The sequence below is a fragment of the Piliocolobus tephrosceles genome, chromosome 10 (assembly GCF_002776525.5).
Source record: "Piliocolobus tephrosceles isolate RC106 chromosome 10, ASM277652v3, whole genome shotgun sequence".
Classification (NCBI taxonomy): domain Eukaryota; kingdom Metazoa; phylum Chordata; class Mammalia; order Primates; family Cercopithecidae; genus Piliocolobus; species Piliocolobus tephrosceles.
The window spans coordinates 39461665-39469593 of record NC_045443.1 but is presented as its reverse complement, the minus strand read 5'-3'; the positions used below and the strand labels follow the sequence as shown (position 1 = coordinate 39469593).

The window sequence follows — 7929 nt, the reverse complement described above, 5'->3', positions numbered from 1 at the left end:
AAAGGAGGTGCAGATCAGCTTGGTCTGCTTTACAGAACTACTATAAACTGCTGAATCCTCCTGGGGTCCCCAAAGCCCACCCATCAGACCCTTCGAGGGCCTCCTTTAAACCTCTTAGTGATGGGACTCTCGGGCTGCATGGAGCACAGTTTGCTCTGGGCAGCTTAAAACTTAGAAGAGGGTTGGTACTGCTCTCTTCCTGAAATGCCCTCTTCTTTGGTATTCATTCAACACTTTCTCACTAACTCCTTCCTATCTCTTTGGCTTCTTCTTTTAGCCAGTTTTGAAGATTACTTTCTGTGGTCATCCAAAACGGAACTCCTTATCTTCTCCCACAAAACTTGTCCCTGCTTTTAAGCTCATACATGCCTTAGCCTCTGCCCACCTCTGCAGGTTCATCCAAGCCTCCACCTCACTGCTCTCCTTTTGTGCCCCATACTGCAGCCAGACTGGACATATTTTACTTCCTTAGATTCAGCCTACTTGCATTCACCTCCTCACCTTTACACATGATGTTCCTTCTGCCCAAAATGCTTAGACACGTGAGCACACACACACCTACACGCCTACATCTTACCCTCAGTTAGTTCATCTTCTAGTTGCCTCTTCTTCCAAGAAGTCTTCCCTCACTCTACCTCCATCCCCTCCAACTATGCAATACGAGAACACTTTGGACTACTCACTTTATTGTAATTGTCATATATTCTGTTAAGTGCCTGTTACAAAATGAAGTGATTTTTTTTTTTTGAGATGGAGTCTCACTCTGTCTCCCAGACTGGAGTGCAGTGGTGCAATCTCAGCTTACTATAGCCTCAACATCACAGGCTCAAGCAATTCTCCTGCCTGAGCCTCCCAAGTAGCTGGGATTATAGGCACCTGCCACCATGCCTGGCTAATTTTTGTATTTTTAGTAGAGGCAGGGTTCACCACGTTGGTCAGGCTGGTCTTGAACTCCTGACCTCAGGTGATCCATCCTTCTCAGCGTGAGAGTGCTGGAATCACAGGCGTGAGCCACCATGACCGGACAAAATGAAGTAATTAAATTGCTCTTCTAAAAAATAAATTTCATTGAATTCACGGGTGCTCTGAGAAACATCCCCAAGAAACACGCTGTGAGTGCTCTGAAAGGATGTTGTTCATCATTTCTCCAGAGCCTTCTTCATGGGGACCTGGGGTACAGGTGATTCTTTCTGCTCTTCAACTAACTAATAGTCATGCTTCTCCTAAGAAGAGGATTGTTTTAACTTAGATACCTTTTCCATTGTGTAAGAATGATGTAACCATTGTCACATTGGCTGTTAGAAATCTGAAAACTAAATTGTGTCTCAGTCTTTGTGGGATGAATTTTATGAACTTGTCTCATTTCTTTTTCTCATCTTTCCTGTCTACTTTCAAGTTATGCTAACTTGCTATGTGTTATTGTTACATAACAGTAAGTGGACATAAATCTTTTTGGAATAAAGGAATAACTAATCACATAAATAAAATGATAGAGGAGTATAAAGTTCAACAGAGAAAAGTAGCCTCTAAATGGTGGAAGGGTGTACCAAACAGTACTCCTTAATTTGCAAGTCACTTAAACCCCAAACTGGCTTAAATGACAACAAAATAGTAAATTAACTGAAAAGTTTAGTGGTGTCTCATTTTTAGGTAGAGTTTGATCCAGGAGCTCAAATCATGCCATCAGATCCTGTTCTCTCACCATGTCTCTCTTCTATCCTCCATGCTTGTTTAATGCTCAGGCTTCATGTGGTGACAAAATAGTTTCTGGAATCTAGATGTTTGTATTCCAAGATGTATGTTTAAAAGACAGAAGAACAAGAGAATATCTCCTGTCTATGAATAAAAAATCTGTAAGGATAGAGACTTTGGCTGTTTGGTTTACTGTTGAATTCCCAGCAAGGCGGTGGCTGGCACATAAATGATCAATAAATACTTGTTGAAGTTGTTGTTGTGGAATCACTAAAAGCTCACGCACAAATCCCAATACCTGACCTGGGTCACATGCCCATCCCTGAACTAATCTTTTGGTCAGGGGATCCACTGCTCTAATTCTCCAGGTCTGGGTCACCTGATCCTAACACCAAAACCAGGGATGAGTCTCCAACTAATCCATGTGCACTGACAGTGGGAGAAGGTGGTTCCTCAAGGGAAATCAGGGGCATTACAAAGAAGGAGAAACAAGCTTGGTGGGCAAAACAATAAATAATGAACATCAATGGACTACCAAGAAGGTGATGTTTGAGTCGAATTGTAAAGGATAAGCAGGAGTTAGCTAATAAAGAGGGCAATTTTCAGCAGGTAACATTCTAGGTATTTTCAAAGCACACAGTCATAAAACAGCCTGATGCTTTTGAAGAAGTGTAAATAGTTTAATATGGTTAGAGCAAACAAGGGTGGAGGGTAGTAAAAAAAAAAAAAAAAAAAAAAAAAGCCAGAGAGATAGGCACAGTGCAAATATGAAAGACCTTTAGAACTAATCCAAGGAGTGTGCACTCTATCCTGAAAGCCCTGAAGAGCGTAGGTAGGATTTTCAGCCCGGGAGCACGCCTGACAGCCAGGCCTTGGCATATCATTACAGGGTCAACACCGATTCATTCTGCAAAAACTGGGCGGGGCTGGGTCTGCAGGTCAAAGAAAGGAGTCCTATATGTGGATGAACAAGAGACACAGGGAGCAGAAGCCAAGCAAATCCTAGGAATCAAATAGACCTGGGAATCAAACAAAGACTGCTAACACTGTCCAATTGTTACTTAAGTCTCAAGCTTGTGGCCCACACTGTCGTGAATTCTTCATCTAAATATGAAAATCCTCTTTAGTGAGCCAGGACACATTCAGAGCATGACATGGTTGGGTATTGTACCAGCGTGCTGGGGCTGCTATAATAAATTATCACAAACTGGCAGATGGAAAGTCTGAGATCAAGGTGTGGGTAGGGTTGGTTCATTCTGAGAGCTGTGAGGAAGAATCTGTCCCGTGCCTCTCTCCTGGCTTCTGGTAATTTGCTGGCAATCAATGATATTCCTTGGCTTGCAGAAGCATCACCCTGATCTCCGCCTTCACCTCTATGTGGTGTTCTTCCTGTATGCATGTCTGTCTCCAAATTCTGTTCCCCACCTCTTTTGAGACACGGTCGCACTGTATTGCCAAGGCTAGAGTGCAGGGGCACCATAATGGATCACCACAGCCTTGATGTCCTGGGCTCAAGTGATTGTCCTGCCTCAGCCTTCCAGTAGCTGGGAACATAGGTGCATACCCATGCCACCACACCTGGCGATTTCTTTTTTCTTTTATTTTTGGAGAGACAAGATCTCCCTGTGTTGCCTGTTGCCCAGGCTCATCTCAAACTCCTGGGCTTAAGTGACTCTCCCATCTCAGCCTCCCAAAGTGCTGGGATTATAGGTATGAGTCACTATGCCCGGCCCAAGTTTCCCCTTTTTATAAGGATAAAAGTCATATTGGATTAGGACTGACCTTAGTGACCTCATTTTAACTTGATTAACTCTGCAAAGACCTTATCTCCAAATAAGGTTGCATTCTGAGGTACTGCAGGTAAGGACTTCAACACGAAATTTTGAAGGACACAATTCAACACACAAAAATGTTATTTTTAAAAAGAAGTTGCAGCCATACTCAGTGGCTCATGCCTGTAATCCTAGCACTTTGGGAGGCCGAGGCAGGTGGATCACCTGAGGTCAGGAGTTCGAGACCAGCCTGGCCAACATGGCGAAACCCCATCCGTACTAAAAACACAAAAATTAGCCGGGTGTGGTGGCATGCACCTCTAGTCCCAGCTACTCAGGAAGCTGAGGCAGGAGAACTGCATGAACCTGGGGGGCAGAGTTCGCAGTGAGCCAAGATGGTGCCACTTCACGCCAGCCTGGGGCAAAGAGCAAGACCCCATCTTAAATAAATAAATAAATAAAATAAAATAAAAAGAAGTTACTTAGCCAGGTACGGTAGTGCATGCCTATAGTCTCAGCTACTTGGGAGGCTGAGGCGGGAGGATCACTTGAGCCCAGGTGTTTGAGGCTGAAGTGAGCTGTGATCACCACTGCACTCCAGACTGGGCGACAGAGCAAAGCTGTCTCAAGAAAGAAAAGTAGACATTCTGTAAGTGGACTGATTTCTTACAAAAGGTATAACACCATGTTGCTTTGTAAAGACAAATAAAATAACACCATTAATAAAAGAGACTCAGAAAAAATAAAAAAGAGAAAGAGACCCAGGAGCAACTCAAGAGTTCACAATGAAGAATGCTTTTTCAGATTAAATAAAAAATAGTTCTTTTCTGGGATTTTGCATGAAGGTTGCTATAGAGAAGGGTGCTTGCGAGAAAATGCCTTATAAAATGACATACAAACGTTCCACTGATTGAGCCTTTTCTGCAGCATTCAATCTTCCCAACAGTTTCCTGAGCTGAATATTATTACCGTCACTTACAAATGAGAAACTAAGCCTGAGAGAGGTTAACTACATTACCCCAGGTTATATGTGGTAAGCGGTGGGGCTGAAATTTGAAATCAGACTGTTGTGACCTCAGACCATCACATGCACTGGCCGGAGTAATTTTATGAGAGTCCTGGTTGAAGGCCAAGTACTCACCTTTGCAATGGATCCAAAAGATGCTGCCCAGCACACTGTCCAAAGAGGCAGTAATCCTGTAAAGGGAATGACCATGTATCACCTAGAGTGGCCAGGGTGTCTGCTCCACATAATAGATGCTCAACGAATAAAACCTTTGTGAAGTCACTGTAAAGCAATAAGTCCTCTGATGTCAGACTCATTTCTTACCATAAGGTAACAATTTCCCCAATTAATAGGGAGAACCAAGTGCAGGCTGTATAACTATCCTTTCCATGAGGTTCTTCCACCAACTCTGCCTGCTCCAAATGCCTACTGGCCCACTGAAGAGGACTTTCTCATGAAGATGTGGCTGTGGGAAGTAAATGATGCTGTCCTCCACTCTATCCTCCATTGATTGTGTTCCACCGCATTTGTTGGGAAAATGCTTTCATTTGGAGGTTTTGATAGAGACAATCAACAGGCACCCAAAGACCTAACGAACAGTGGACTAGTGGACGCTCTGTTCTTAAGAGCAGTCATTTTCACTACTTCCATAGGTGAAATAAGTCCTAAGGTTTAGTGTTACACAAACATCAGGGCAGAACTTTCAAACAGGCTGAGCCCCAGTTCAACGTGGGTGAGTGTGCCTACCAGCCCAGCTCTGGGAATTAAGCAGTGAAATAAGTCCTATTTCACCTATGGAGGTAGTGAAATTTTCTTTGGCAGTTCTGGAGATTAGATAGAGGCTAAAAGTTGATAGCTTAATAGAAGCATTTGTAACCCCAGCAAGATAAACAGACACAACTTCAAAGGTCAACTCCAATAAAATGCTGAGGGGCAAGACAGCCTGTTTTGTTCTTTCCCAGATTCTCATCACCTGAGGTCAGCAGTTCGAGACCAGCCTGGCCAACATGGGGAAAACCCCTCTCTACTAAAAACACACAAATTAGTTGGGCGTGGTGGCAGGCACTTATAATCCCAGCTACTCGGGAGGCTGAGGCAAGAGAATCACTTGAACACGGGGGCGGGGCGGAGGTTGCAGTGAGCCGAGATCGCGCCACTGCCCTCCAGCCTGGGCGACAACAGCGAAACTCCGTCTCAAAAACAAACAAACAAACAAAACAAAATAAACAAACCACTAGCAAGTGGAATTATTTCAAAAGCAACAGCCTAGTTTCCTGAGTGATCTGAGCTCAGGAACTCTGCCTGGGCATCTAGAGAGGAGAAAGTACCTACAGCGTGAGGAGATCTGAGTCAGAATTACAGAGCACAGTGCTGAAGCCAAACATTTTCCTGGATTTAGACCGTTTCCTCCTCCATTTGCCTTTATTTCCTTGCATCCTCTTTTTCATCGGCTTCATTTTTGCTGAGTATTCCTTGGCTTTATTCCCAACGAAAATCGAAAAGACTTGGTGTTCTGAAAAATTCTGAGACTGGCAGTTTTGATTTTTCTTAAAGGGATAAAAATTGCATCAGTCAACACCTCCCTTCACACTCCCCCCACACACATCCTCATCTTCCTGGAAGACGATACAGTATCCTAGAGCGTTGTGGAGAGGATGGAGAAGTCAAGGAAGCCCTGGCTTTGCAGAGGCACCTGTCAAGTTCGGGTTAACAGCTGCTGCCTGTGTCTGCCCTCTGCAGCCCAGGGAAATAGTACCCACACGGTGAGAATCCACCGATCCGGAACCGGAAAGGGTGGGGGGTTCTAAGGTTTAGTGTGACACAAATGTCAGGGCAGAACTTTCAAACAGGCTGAGCCCCAGTTCAACGTGGGTGAGTGCGCCTAAGGGCCCAGCTCTGGGAATTGAGCAGACTGAAAACGTGGAGAGCAGTGTAGCCAATGAAAAATTGTCACCGTGTTCGGATTGATGCTTTGAACCCGGTTTTTAAGTGCGCCACGCTCACTTGGGTCAGTCTCTGGACATTGCGGTGGGCTGAGGTTCTCGCGGGCACGACCCCCCACACTGAGTTTTCATGGACACGACTAGAGCCGTCGAGGCGGGGAAGGGAACGGACTAGAGGCTGAACTTTGGCTTCTTCCTCTGAAAGATCACTCCTCCGGTTCCGGGGCAGAGACTCAGACCATCTTGTGGGATTACACGAGATAGGATCGAGTCCAAACGGGTCCCCAGAGCGGCTAGGCGCGCCGGAAGGAATCTAAGTGTTTAATTAACTACCCCCTTCACACACACCCCAAAGGAGAAGGAACTCAAATAGGCATCCCCACCCAAATCGTTTGATCAGAGGAAATTGGGTTTCTCTCCCCATTCCCAACCCACCCCCTTCACTCTTCCTGTCTTTCAGTCCATCAGGATTGTTGGGTTAAAAAAAAAAACAAAAAAAAAGGGCATAAAATCGGGGGGGGGCGGGGCAGAGGCTCCTAGGGAGCCGCACTTGCGAATCTGGGACGCGCTGGGGTGAACTTCTTTCTCCCTGCGCATAATCCGCCTGCTGCTCTGCCTCACCAGCTGCGCGCGGAGCGGGTCCCAGCTCTCCTAGCCTCCCCGCGCCCGCGCGCGGCCGGAGCCCGGCCGGACCTCGCTTTCGGGGCCGAGCCGGGGAACGCGTGGGCGCGCGCCCAGCGGCCTCGATCCCGCGGCGGCGTCCGCGCTCCGCGTTTTCGCTCGCGCCGGGCCCAGCGGCCGAGGGCGGGGTGCGCGGCGGCGCCGCGGCGCGCGGCTTCGGAGCCCGAGCGCACTCAGACTGCAGCCCAGCTGCCAGCGCCGCCTCCCGCGGCCGACGCCGCCCGACAGCGCGCCCGGAACATGCCAGCCTCGCGCCGCCTGCGCTGACTTCCCCGAGACGCGCCGCGGCCGGCACGGAGACTTTCTGGGCCCTGGATGGTTCGTGCGCTGCTCACCCTTGCCCACCCCTGACGCCGCAGCCCGCAGTCCGGCAGCCCCGCAGCCCCGCCGCCCCGCCGCGGCGCCGAGGACAGTGCAGCCTAGTTGCGTCTCCCTCGCGCGAGGTGAGTGGCAGCCGGGATCCCGGCGGGTTCCGCAGAGGGGGCTGCGGCGCGGTGGTGGGGGGCGAGCGCCGCAGGGACAGGGCCGGGCACTTCGCTGGCACCGCCGTGGTCTGTGACAACCAGACTGGGTCGGTGTCGCAGAAGATCAGGGAGAAGGTCATAATTGGTTTGTTGGGTTATGTAGACAGGGAAAGCAGAATACTGGCTGCAGCATCGCGAGGGCTTCACAGAGGCTCCCCGCATGGCCCCTGTTTACTGCATCACAACCAACTCTTCCCTTGGTTTTCTCCGGCGTGGAAACCAGTTCTGTGGCCCGAGGGTCGGGGCGATGCGGGGCGCCGGGAGGCGAGGGTGCGTTGGCGTGTTCCCGCAGCTTAGGATCGCCTGTCACC

At 48.3% G+C, this 7929-nt stretch overlaps 1 protein-coding gene across 1 annotated transcript in view; it reads left to right on the top strand.

Annotated features, from left to right (window-relative positions):
* The first annotated feature begins 7372 nt into the window (after positions 1–7372).
* PRICKLE1 (prickle planar cell polarity protein 1) overlaps positions 7373–7929 on the top strand; it is a 131343-nt gene continuing 130786 nt past the window's right edge. The window contains exon 1 of the mRNA XM_023182798.1: positions 7373–7537. The gene's annotated coding sequence lies outside the window, so the exon portion shown is untranslated. The remainder of the gene's footprint in view (positions 7538–7929) is intronic.